Source organism: Aotus nancymaae, unplaced genomic scaffold (assembly GCF_030222135.1).
Source record: "Aotus nancymaae isolate 86718 unplaced genomic scaffold, 86718_ANA_hifiasm-v0.15.2.pri h1tg000016l, whole genome shotgun sequence".
Taxonomy (NCBI): Eukaryota; Metazoa; Chordata; class Mammalia; order Primates; family Aotidae; genus Aotus; species Aotus nancymaae.
The window spans coordinates 73,862,962-73,876,420 of NW_026988428.1; the positions used below are offsets into that span (position 1 = coordinate 73,862,962).

The 13,459-nt window shown below is 35.1% G+C and overlaps 1 long non-coding RNA gene across 2 annotated transcripts in view; it reads left to right on the plus strand.

Annotated features, from left to right (window-relative positions):
* The window catches only part of LOC110567689 (uncharacterized), a 162,432-nt gene that overhangs the window by 102,360 nt on the left and 46,613 nt on the right, over positions 1–13,459 (plus strand). For both annotated transcript variants that reach the window (XR_010343066.1, XR_010343065.1), the window contains exon 2: positions 11,755–11,834. This is a non-coding gene — a long non-coding RNA (uncharacterized LOC110567689). The remainder of the gene's footprint in view (positions 1–11,754; positions 11,835–13,459) is intronic.

Consider the following 13,459-nt stretch of genomic DNA (forward strand, 5'->3'; position numbering starts at 1 on the left):
ACAAAAAACACAGTCTGTGATGAAAAAAATACAAACTACTTTTTTCTTCTTGTCACATTTGCAAGTATACATATATGACACTAGCCGAGAGGTTAAGAGGAGCGACAAAGACCTGATTCTTTCATTTCTTTTAGGCTCTTTCAAAAAGGAAGCATTAAGACCATAGGTATATTATTAGAGAACCCACTTCTGCCATCTCCTTAGCCCTCCCACTTAAGATGGGCTGCATTCTACATCAAACATGTACTAACAATGGTTAAAACTGGGTAGTTCAAGGTCGTCTTTACTCTGCTTTCCATACTCTGACATTTTTCATAATTCTTAAAAAATGAAGAGAAAAAGCTAAGGAGCAAGTCTAAGGACACGTGAATAATGATGATGATGACAATTACTATTATTAATAAATGCTGTTATCATTTTTGTTGTTAATATGATATAGAAAGGAATTATAAGGATCCTCTGAAGAGATTATGGGATAACCAGCTTAAACAAAATCTGACAGTGAGACTTTGCATCTAAACACACAGATAATGTATTTTCCTTCGCAAAAAGTCCAATAACTACTTTCTGAAATGTTTCCTTCAATTACTTTTGTAGAAGAGGTGACACTATTAGAAAACAGGCTTCTCTGCTAAATATTTCTCATGTACCAACCAAACAATCTTCTTCTATTGGGCACAAATACCATAGTGAAACAAGAATATGTTGCTCTGTCTTAAGAAATCATTATGCCATTTCTCATATTGCTGTAAAAGCTTTGGACAGGTTACTAGGTCTATAAATACAGCTTTAAGCATCTTATGTTTAAAATAACACAAATCCTGACAAAAGCTTATTTGTATATTCTGAACCCAGGACAAATGAACCATTTAGGCAATCCCAAAAGATTACACTTACGTTTTAAAAACTGCACCAATGTTAATTAAATCTGGCAACTCTTAAAGGTGTGCTTCACTGTATTACCTCAGAGTGGGTTTAATTAGTTAAACTGAAATTAGGCTTCTGTCACTTTTAAAATCTAACTCCAAATCTGAACCAGAGTCTCCAGTGGTTTCAGCTGCTTTGACCACACTGTGGTATTGGTTTAACACTCTGAGGCATTCCGAAATATTCTAAACCACAGTAAGAATATAGGCTACAACAGGAAATAGATGTGGGTTAACCATAACATTATCTGCACAAAGAAGAGGTAATGGCAAATCTTCTACAGACATTACATCCCGTTTTTGAGTCGTTTTCATCAGCTCATTAAATGTCAAGACAGGATTACCTATGCAATCCTGGAATGCAGCCAGTCTACTACCAAAATTGCTGCTATGCAACTTCGCTTGATAAGACAAGTTCAAGGAATAGATGACAGGAGGACAACCAAGCATCCACCATAAAATGAGCTAGAATGGAAAAGCTATAAAGTTCTGGAAGAGAAATTCAAATTATGCCCAAAATGAACCACTCCTCTTCTAAAGTTCCAGTCAATATCCAAAACAAACAGCTAATTAAAAGCTTATACATAAGAGAGACAGATATGACTAAGGGTTGGGAAGTATATTTTTTTCTTTGATAACTTCAAAGAGCATAAAATATAATTTTACATAAATGGCATTTTAAAACATAGAATATTTATCCATGAAAATAACATTTCAACCATGCCAAATCTCACTAAGGTGACAAGTACAGAGAAATGCTTTGGACTCAGTAGGTGAAGTAAAGGGACACCATGCACCTGTTTGAGGGAGCAGAAGGGGCAGTTCTACTGCTATATTCAAAGCCTTTCAACCTATTTCAAGATACATTATGTCTGAGTACATATAAGTGATTTTTAAATATGAAAAGAAAAAGTATCATAGCTACTCTGGGTAGTTTTATATTTTTGGCAAGGAGTCATGCACTGAATATTAAACATTTGCAATTGCTATGCTCTTTTTCTGTTAGACCTAAGAATTACTACTGTGACCAAAGCTTTCTAAAACCTGAATCACTATAGGAAACGAAAAAATTGAGAATGGATTTCCAGATGAAGGCATCATGATGATGAATGTCAACATCTTGGTCAATACTCAACTGCTTCATAAGACACTTCTGAAAGCTTCATTGTCCTGAGGCCCCAAAAACCAAATAGGGAAAAAGATTAACATGTTAACAAAGGAAAACTGCCCTCTTTGCTCTCAATCTTTTTAAGCACAGTTAAAGTAAATTCTTCTTTTTTTTTTTTTTGAGACACGGTCTTACTCTGTTGCCCAAGCTAGAGTTCAGTGGCATGATCTCAGCTCACTGCAAACTCTGCCTCCCAGACTCAAGTGATACTCCCACCTCAGCCTCCAGAGCAGCTGGGACTACAGTTGCAAACCACCATGCCTGGCTAATTTTTGCACTTTTTGTAGAGATGGGGTTTCGCCATGTTGCCCAAGCTGGTATCAAACTTCTGGGCTCAAGTGATCTTCCCATTTCAGCCTCCCAAGTAGCTGGGACTCCAGGAGTACACTACCAGAAGCAGCTAATTTTTATTTTCTGTAGAGACAGGGTCTTACTATATTTATCCAGGCTGGTTTCAAACTCCTAGACTCAAGAGATCCTCCCAACTCAACCTCCCAACTTGCCGAGATTACAAGTGTGGGCCATTGTGCCCAGTAATCAACTGGCAATTTTCAAATAGGAGTTCACAAATTTATTGTTATGCAATGCACCCCAAACAGACACAACATAACAGGACAGCACCATGTTTATGACTCAATGAATATAAGTCCAAAATCCAGGTGCTCTGTTGAGCTGAGGAATCTAATGATGGAGTTTCTCAATATCATTCTTCTGTGATCATACGTTACGAAGATTTGAAGAGAAATATATATCCACACACACACAATACATATTGTGTGGTAAAGTAGCAGATAATGGGCAAAGATTCAGGTATTTGAATTAATTATTTTGAATACTTCTCAAACTGAAAGTATAATCAATTTTTTTTTTTTTTTTAAAGCAGAGTCTCACTTTGTTGTCCATGCTGGACTACAGTGGCCCAATCTCGGCTCACTGAAACCTCTGCCTCCTGGGTAAGTAATTCTCCTGCCTCAGCCTCCTGAATAGCTGGATTACAGGCATGTGCCACCATGTCCAGCTAATTTTTGTATTTTTACTAGAGACAGGGTTTCACCATATTGGCCAGGCTGGTCTTGAATTCCTGGCCTCAAGTGATCTGCCTGCCTCAGCCTCCCAAAGTGCTGGATTACAGGCGTGAGCCACCGTGCCCAGCTCAAACTGAAGGTATAATCAATTTTTTAAAAACAGTGTAATAAATTGGCAAAGATTCAAAAGGAAGTACTTGTTGATACTTGTCATATTATCAGAAAAGCCTTATCTCAACAATATATATTATTATAATTTCATAAGGAGGAATTAATCTTACCAACAGTAAAAAAAAAAAAGTATCAACAGGTTCCTATGTTTTTTTTAACAGTACACAGACTAAGATGCCAGACAAAGAAATTCCTTTAAAAAAAAGTTTGAATACTTGGGAAACAAATTTCCTTATTAGAGTATTGATGAAATAAAGGAAGTTATCATAGGAAAATGTAGCCCTGCAATTTCAGGCTTAGAATATGAAACACAGCATTCACCAAATGCCAAGTTTTCAGCACACATCATATAAAACAGTATCTTCTTTATTCAAAATTTCTTGGTACTAAAGTTTTTAATCTGTTTCTGTTTCCCAACAAAGTTGTGCCAGGTAAAATTAGATTTGTACAAAACTAGCTATGAACATTGTATCCTCCTAAAGTAGGGAAGCTTACTCTAAGACTTAGAGCAAATACACAAGCTCTTAAAGTAAACAAGGAAAATCTCTTTTTACCTATACTATCAGGTGTTGCTGCACTGTCAGCAAAAACTCAGAAATGAAAGCGGGGAAGAGAAACCAAAATAAAAAGTATATAATGAAAAAATAAGTCAGGCACGGTGGCTCATGCCTATAATCCCAACATTCTGGGAGGCCGAGGCGGGTGGATCATTTGAAGTCAGGAGTTCTAGACCAGCCTGGCCAACATGGTAAAACTCCGTCTCTAAACTAAAACTAAAAAACGAAAACTACAAAAATTAGCCAGGCATGGTAAGCACACCTGTAATCCCAGCTACTAGGGAGGCTGAGGCTGGAGAATCACTTGACCCTGTGGGGTAGAGGTTGTGGTGAGCCAAGATCATGCCACCGCACTCCAGCCTGGGAGACAGAGTGAGACCCTGTCTCAAAAAAAAAAAAAAAAAAAAAAAAGAAAAAAACTGTGAGAAAAATGTAGCTATGACAATACTATTGTTTTCATTGCCAATCAGTTAAATGCGTATATAACAAGAAAAGCAACCTCAAGAAAATATAAGCTAACAGTACATTCTTAATTTTATACCATCGCAAAAAAAATGATTTAAATCTATAAATTATCAATGATATATCTTTGCTGTTAGTAAGAAGTACTACAGGCCCTCAGTGCAACAAATGTTTTCAGTAGTAAAACCTGACTTAAAAAAAAGAAGGAATGGGCCGGGCGCGGTGGCTCAAGCCTGTAATCCCAGCACTTTGGGAGGCCGAGGCGGGTGGATCACGAGGTCAAGAGATCGAGACCATCCTGGTCAACATGGTGAAACCCCGTCTCTACTAATACAAAAAATTAGCTGGGCATGGTGGCGCGTGCCTGTAATCCCAGCTACTCAGGAGGCTGAGGCAGGAGAATTGCCTGAACCCAGGAGGCGGAGGTTGCGGTGAGCCGAGATCGCGCCATTGCACTCCAGCCTGGGTAACGAGTGAAACTCCGTCTCAAAAAAAAAAAAAGAAGGAATGCTGTTAAGGCACAATGTAGTTCTGCCTACTGCAGGGTCATATAAAATAGAAATAAAGGCTTTTGATCTTTTCCCTATGAAAAACATGAAAATCCTTCTTTCTGCTAATGCATTAATCCTTATTATGGGAAGGCTCGAGAACAATATAGTAAAAACCGGGTGGTGGCAGAAGTATAGTGCAGACAAGTAAACTACGTTTGTCCACAAAAGGTGATGAAATCATTTCAGCATAATGAAGAAGAGACATAAGCAAGTACTAGCAAGCACCTTTTAAATAACACCTACAGATAAGTGGCCACTATCACCTGACAAGTAGGGAAAACAGACATACCCTCACATATATGTCATTCTATTAAAGCAGGAGCCAAATACCACAACCATCTTTTAAAAAATGTGACATCATTAGCAATGCCCTATGCTCAGTCCCTCCTTCCACAGCTTATTATAAAGTTTAGGTTAAATCTATTCATTCTTTCTACAACTCTGTACAATTAGGAAAAAAAAAATCACATCTAATACCCAGAATTCCCCATTTCTTCTCCCTGGTTTCCTTAATGTAGCCAGCATCTGGCACATCACCACTTACAAAAGAGGAAGTAAGAAGCTGGTCTAAAAAATTTCCACCAGCTCCCAGGGAAAAGCAGCTTTCATTCTTGGGCATGACAAAAGCTAGGAAGTTTTCTAAGGAAAATGGGCCTAGAAGGGAAAATGTCACCCAGACTAGAGTTAGATCAGTATCTGGGATCAGCTGCTGCTAACAAAAGGCTAGCAAATACACTTCTTGAAGAAAGAGGAATAGTTTATATATTAGAAATATTATATAGAAACAATTTAAATCTAGGAATGTCCTAATAGACTGTACTAAGTATACTTTATCTCTTTTTTATCTCATTCTTTTATTTTTATTTTAGATTCAGGAGGTGCATGTGCAGATTTTTTTCATAAATATATTGTGTGATGCTGAGGTTTGGGTTTTTTTAATTGACTCCATCACCACATAGTGAGCATAGTACCCAAAGGAAGTGTTTCAACCCTTACCTCTCTCCTTTCTTTCCTCCTTTTGGAGTCCCAAGTGTCTATTGTTCCCATCTTTATGCCCATGTGTACTTAATGTTTAGCTCCCACTCATAAGTGAGAACATGTAGTAGTTGGTGTTCTGTTCCTGTGTTAATTTGATTAGGATAATGGCCTCCAGCTGTATCCAGGTTGCTGCAAAGGACATCATTTTATTCTTTATTATGGCTGCATAGTATTCCATGAGTGTGTATGTACAACATTTTGTTTATCCAATCCACTTTTGATGGGCACCTAGGTTGATTTCATGTCTTTAATATTGTGAATAGTGCTGTGATAAACATACAAATGCTAATGTCTTTTGGTAGAATGATTTATTTTCCTTTGGGCATATACCCAGTAATGGGATTACTAGGCTGAATGGTAGTTGTGTTTTAAGTTGTCTGAGAAATCTCCAAACTGGTTTCCACCACGCCTTAACTAATTTACATTTCCACCAACATAATATCAGTGTCCCTTTTCTCTTCAACCTCACCATCATCTCTGATTCTTTGATATTTTAATCAAAATGTCAAAATTGAATCACCATTGTGACTGGTGAGGATGATATCTCATTGTGGTTTTGATATGCATTTCTCAAAGATCCGCTGATCTTATGTCTTCTATTATGCCAGTACTATGCTGTTTTAACTATTGTAGCTTTGCGAAATTTCTGAAATCAGGCTGTATGATGCCTTCAGCCTTGTTCTTCCTGGAGACTGCTTTGGCTATTGAGTGTCTTTTGTGGTTCTATATAAGTTTTAGGAATATTTTTCTATTTTTCTAAAAAATGCTATTGTAATTTTGATCAGAATTGCTTTGAATCTATAGATGTATTTGGATAGTATGCATGTTTTAACAATATTAAATATTAACAAAACATAAGTAACCAAAGCAAAATTATATAAAGTGGGACTACATCAAACTCAAAATCTTCCACACAGCAAAGAAAATAGCAGAGTTAAAGGCAACCTATAGATCAGAGAAAATATTTGCAAATAACATATCTGTTAAGGTATTAGAACCTCTACAACTTAATAGGAAAAACAAAAAATAGCCCAATTTAAAAAAATGGATGAAAGACTTGAATAGACATGTGGCTTGTGGGTATATGAAAAAAATGCTCAACATCACTAATCATTAGGGAAACGTTAATCAAAACCAGAATAAGATGCTACCTAACACCTGTTAGGATGGCTATTTTACATATATATATATGTGTATATATATGGAGGTATATGTACATATATGTATATATGTATGGATGTATATGTATATATATGGATCTGCACATATATATATCCATGTGTATATATACATGGATATACATGTGCATATATATGGATATATATGTGTGTGTATATATATGGATATATGTATTTGTGTATATGGATATATGTGTATATATATGGTATATGTGTATATATATGGATGTATATGTACATATATGTATATATGTATGGATGTATATGTATATATATGGATCTGCACATATATATCCGTGTGTGTATATATATGGATATACATGTGCATATATATGGATATATATGTGTGTGTATATATATGGATATATGTATTTGTGTATATATATGGATATATGTGTGTATAGATATATACATATAGATATATATGGATATATATATATATTTCTTCACATGTGAGAAAACTGGAACCCTACCACATTGATGATAAGACCACACTGTGAAAAAGTTGTAAGAGGTTCCTCAAAAATTAAAAGTAAAACTACCCAAATTACCTGATAATATCACTTCTGCGCTAAATATTTTTCTTCTTTAAGAAGATTAATTACTAATGTATTTATTTTTTGTTCAAAACAAATAGCTATGTTGTGGTTTATATCCTAATTTTCATTTCTTCAAATTATGTTTGAGTGATGACCATTAACAGATGCTATATTAGAGATTTATTACAATAGCCCTATTGAGGTATAATTTATATACACAAAACGCACATTTTAATATATATAACTTGATGAGTTTGGACATATGCATACATTCATTATACTATCACCCAATAAAGATAATAGGTATGTTTATCATCTACAAAAGTTTTCTTGAGTACTTTTAATTTTGGAGCGGAGGACAGGTAAGACACTTCACATGAGCTCTAACTTCCTAACAGATTTTAAAATGAACAATATATTGTTGCTAACTATAGGTACTATGTTGTACAGTATATCTCTAGAACTTATTCATCCTGCATAACTGAAACTTACACCAATTGAAAATGAGTGAAAACCTGTCTCTACTAAAAGTACAAAAAATTAGACGGGCCTGGTGCCGGATGCCTATAGTCCCAGCTACTCGGCAGGCTGAGGCAGGAGAACCACTCAAACCAGGAGGTGGAGATTGCAGTGAGCCGATATCACATCATCGCAACAAGAGCAAAACTCAGTCCCAAAAAAAAAAGAAAAAGAAGAAATATATTGCCAACATATTCTTATATATTTCCTATTTATTAATTCAGCATATCTATTGAGTGCTCTATGTGCCAAACATTATACAAGGCTTGAGGTATAAAAGATCAAATAACATTATAACATTTAAATTGTTATCATAAAAGCAAGAGTATACTCACAGTTTGATGCAATAGTATGAGCAATTCCAGGAAAATATTGAATTCCAGGAAAACATTCCAGGAAATACTGAAAAAATTCCAGGAAAATGTTGAAACATGTTTACACATAAAATATTTGCATAAATTATGAAATATTTAAATTGCATATTAAATGACTTAAATATTTACATATTAATGTTTTAGTGTACGATAAATTTAACTTTAAAATCAATAATGAAAGAATAATGAATCATTTAAGCAGTACTCTGGCAACTGATTGCCCAACTGAAATATATATATAGAGAAAGAGTTCTATGTGTGTATACACATGTATGTACTTCAACTGTCTCCTTCTCATCCTAAAAGAAATTTCCAATGAATAAAGGTAATTTCAGTCCACTTAAATGTCAAACATTTGTTCACCCAATAAAAGCAAATAAACTTAAAAGGAAAGTTACTAAAAAAAAAAAAGAAAGAAAGAAAACCAGCAAGATATCCAAAGAAGAATTTATCAGCTTAATATATGAGAAATTCATACTAAGCAATAAAATACAATAAAATGGGCAAAAAAAATTATATAGATTATAGGAATAACAGCCTCAGTAGCATCAAAAGAAAATAACTGAAAAGAACAAAATAAAAATAATCCACTATCCAAATTCTCAAAGGTTATCTAAAGTTGGCAAAGAGTGATAAAATAGCTTACCATAGTTGTCTAATACCTTGTTCTGTAGAGCAATTTAACAATTTTTACTTAAAACCACAAAAAAGGTCCAAACTCTTTGGCCAAACAATAATAATTCTGTACATCTTCCCAATAAAAATATCAGAGATATTCCAAAATTCATATATAACAATGTTCTTCCCCATATTATATTTATTATAAAAGTTATAATCAAATCATCTAATTAAATAGAGGCATATTTACACAAATTATAAAATATCTAATTGCCTTTATTATGTATAAAATTTAAGAAAACCACATTGAGACACTGAGAAAGGAATAAGGAATTGTATTATATACTAAAAACTTACAGGCCAGGATAAGAAGAGCCATCTTCCCACTTTCATTCATTACCCTCTTCCTTAAAAGACATGCCAATCCAAGTCTGAGCTGCTGAAAGTAACTTTGTGACACTCTTCTTGAAGACAAAACACCCAAAGGTAATTCCTTAATACTCAATGTGAATAAGGGATGAAAAGTATGTAACTTGTGTCAAGTGGGAGGTAAAATGGGTATTTTAGAAGCAGGTTAAAAGTGTAGTTTATTATTTCTAGATCTCTAAAGAGGCACTACAATTACATGTTCATTAATGCAGTCAGATATTACTGCTAACTGTTAGGAGTATACATAAATGCACGAAAGGCCACTTTTGTTTTGAAATATCAGTGGTTCTAAGTCATTACTTTGTCTATACTCTTAGACTTTATAAAGCAGTCAAAGACTCAAAAATCTAAACCGTTAGTGTGAACAAAAGTTGCTCTAAAATAGTTCGTCACAGGGTTTGTAATGAGTATCTGTGCGCAGATGTTAGACATGGATGACAAAGCCATAATCAAATGAGATATTAGAGTACAAAGTCCAGCCTTAGCTCTAATAAAGCTTAGAAGTTTGAGAAATATCAAAGGGCTATAATAGTTCACAGAAATATAGGTATGACTTAGGTGTAAGCAGTTTCATTGAAACTCTAAAGTCCAGTAGTTCCAATAGCAAGAATAAAACAGAAGCAGACAAAATTGGAAATCAGAAGAAAAACTATGAATTACATGTCAGTAAAGTAAATTTTCTGAGAATACAGCAAAACCCAAACCATTTAGTAGTTGATTAATAACGACTGAGGCTTAAGTTGACTAACATACTTAAATCTTGATTTTTGTATTTCTTTGATTCCCTCTTCTATTGCTTTATAAAATACCTATTTTAATAAAATATATTATAAATAAGCAAAGCTAATAATCTTTAACTGATCTGTCATAACGTACTATAAGAAATAACATCACTAGGAACGAACATTATAAAAGGAATTCAGTGCCTAAATTGAATCACTGTAGGTACATATACAGAATCTGTTACATTGACTGTGTTTCCAAACATTACAAGTAATGGTAACATGTGATAGGTCTGGAAAAGAAAAACTTCCTTTTACATTCCAGGTTATAAGTAAAGCAATATTTATATTTATATTATAAATAATATAATTTAATGATAAATATAAATATTATTCTAGCAATAATATTAATATTGTGAATATATTTTTTTGAGATGGAGTCTTGCTCTGTTGCCCAGGCTGAAGTTCAGTGGCATGATCACGGCTCCCTGTGACCTCTGCCCCCAGGGTTCAAGTGGTTCTTCTGCCTCAGCCTGCAGAGTAGCTGGGATTACAGGTGCGCGCCACCATGCCCGGCTAATTTTTGTATGTTTGGTAGAGATGGGGTTTTGCCATGCTGGCCAGGCTGACCTCAAACTTCTTACCTCAAGTGATCCGTCTGCCTCAGCCTCCCAAAGTGCTGGGATTACAGGCATGAGCCACCACACCCAATCATATGCTAATTATTTATATATTCATGATAAAAAATATAAAGAACAGCTGGCACAGTGGCGCGTACCTGTAGTCCCAGCTACTCGGGAGGCTGAGGTGGAAGGATCACTTGAGCCCGGGAGTTCTGGGCTGTAGTGTGCTATGCCAATCTGGTGTCTGCAATAAGTTCAGTATCAACATGGTGACCTCCTGGGAGTGGGGGAACCACTAGGTTGGCTAAGGAGGGGTGAACCGGCCCTGGTCAGAAACGGAGCAGGTCAAAACTCCCTTGCTGATCAGTAGTGGGACCGCACCTGTGAATAGCCACTGCATTCCAGCCTGGGCAATATGATGAGATCCCGTCTCTAAAAAAATATATATAAGGCCGGGCACAGTGGCTCACGCCTGTAATCCCAGCACTTTGGGAGGCCGAGGTGGGTGGATCACGAGGTCAAGAGATCGAGACCATCCTGGTCAACATGGTAAAACCCCGTCTCTACTAAAAATACAAAAAAATTAGCTGGGCATGGTGGCGCGTGCCTGTAATCCCAGCTACTCAGGAGGCTGAGGCAGGAGAATTACCTGAACCCAGGAGGCGGAGGTTGCGGTGAGCCGAGATCACGCCATTGCATTCCAGCCTGGGTAAAAAGAGCGTAACTCCGTCTAAAAAAAAAAAAAAAAAAAAAAAAAAAAATATATATATATATATATATATGTATATTTAAAACAATGTGTATTTTTCATTGTTATTTACGTTCTTCAATTTTTTATCCTATTGTTTTCATAGACACGACAGTAAGAGATCATCTTCCCTTAGAAATTTGATCTTTCCCAAGTATTGATGGTGAAAGAAGAGAGCTCAACACAGTAAGTCATCTCTTTTAGACTATTCATATCATCCAAAGCAGTTTATATTTTGTCCCACATTAGCACTGAGAGGCTAAATATTGAATAGTCTGATATATACTAAAACATGAACATGAAACACACAATAAAAAGACAAAATCATTCCATGGCACCCACATCAGGGCTATTATTCTTGTTTAAAAGTAATAGTTCTTCTAGGTCTCTTTAATACCTACTCCCTTTCCTCTGCAGGTAAAATGTGCACCAGTACTAAAGGTACCTCCACCAAATGGGCCAAATAAGAAAGGAGGAAAGCCCATTATCCTAACTCGGGACACACATATTTCTCATAAAGCACTTACTCGGGGTTAATAAAAAAGAGGAACATACCTACTACTCTTTGGCATCAAACTTAATGAGACTAGAACCCCGATCTTGGCATGACTTCTTACTCTAATTCCAAGTTTTCTCTTCTTTTGAAAAATAGTAACATTTTTCTCCATAGCAGAACAATTTTCCTTGACAAGAGGCACAGCCTTTTACTGGAAAACAAAAACAATCACCTGCACCCCATCCCCAAGACCATTTAGAGACATGTATGCTTTATTTTTCATTGCTTACTTCAGAATGAATTACCAGAAAATAGCATTCCCTTGTGTGCCAAAAGTCTGTATATTGAACATAGCTCTTCTACCAAATTCTTCAGGGAAAAATACTGTTGAGCCAGACTGTCTCTGACAGACCCAAGGCCACTATTAGGATTACATTGGGAAATCTTGACTTCTTAAGTATAAACAAACTGCACCAATATGAAGTTCCTCCTGCAGGAAGAAATCTACCAAAGTGAATATATAGGAATGTTAATCCTAAGAGTTCTATATTGGGTAAATTTATTCACAAGCATAAATTATTCAAATCAATATGACAATAAGGTCTTCTTTAGTGAAATCAAGTGTTGAATTACATATAATATAGAAAACAGATTTGATGAGAAAAAACAAAATTAAAAGTCCTGACAAAGAACAATGTAAAGTTTTACTAAAATAGTGCAGAAGGGGTTAATTCTATGGGGAAAAAAATCTGTTTGCTGTCAGCTTAAGTGCTTAGTACATACTTGTACTAGATGATAAAACTGAGTGATCTTTAACTTCTAGAAAGAAGATTTGTTTTTTCTTTTCTCTCTTCTATATCTTATGCTTTTAGATTTAGAGGAACTCTGCAGAACTTTATATTATAAAGTTAATATTATGAATGGCTTTAATGAAAGATCATTTCATTATCATTATTTACTGAATTTTTAAATTTAATAGATGTGGTTTCATCATGTTGCCCAGGCTGGTCTCAAACTCCTGGGCTCTAGTGATCTGCTGGTATCAACCTCCTAAACTGCTGGGATTAGAAGCGTGAGCTACCGCACCTGGTATTTACTGAAATTCTAAAGAACAAAGTGAATGATGTCAATGAAGTGAAAGTACAATCTGGGAAAAACAAAATATTTTGAAATGTCAGAACATAAAATGAAATTTTAAATAAAATTACTTATAAATTATATTTTTTCAGTATATAAAACAGTAATTATTTATAAAACAATATATAAACTGGAAATTTGAAGAATTTAGCTGGCTTTTACTCTATCTTCAAACAAT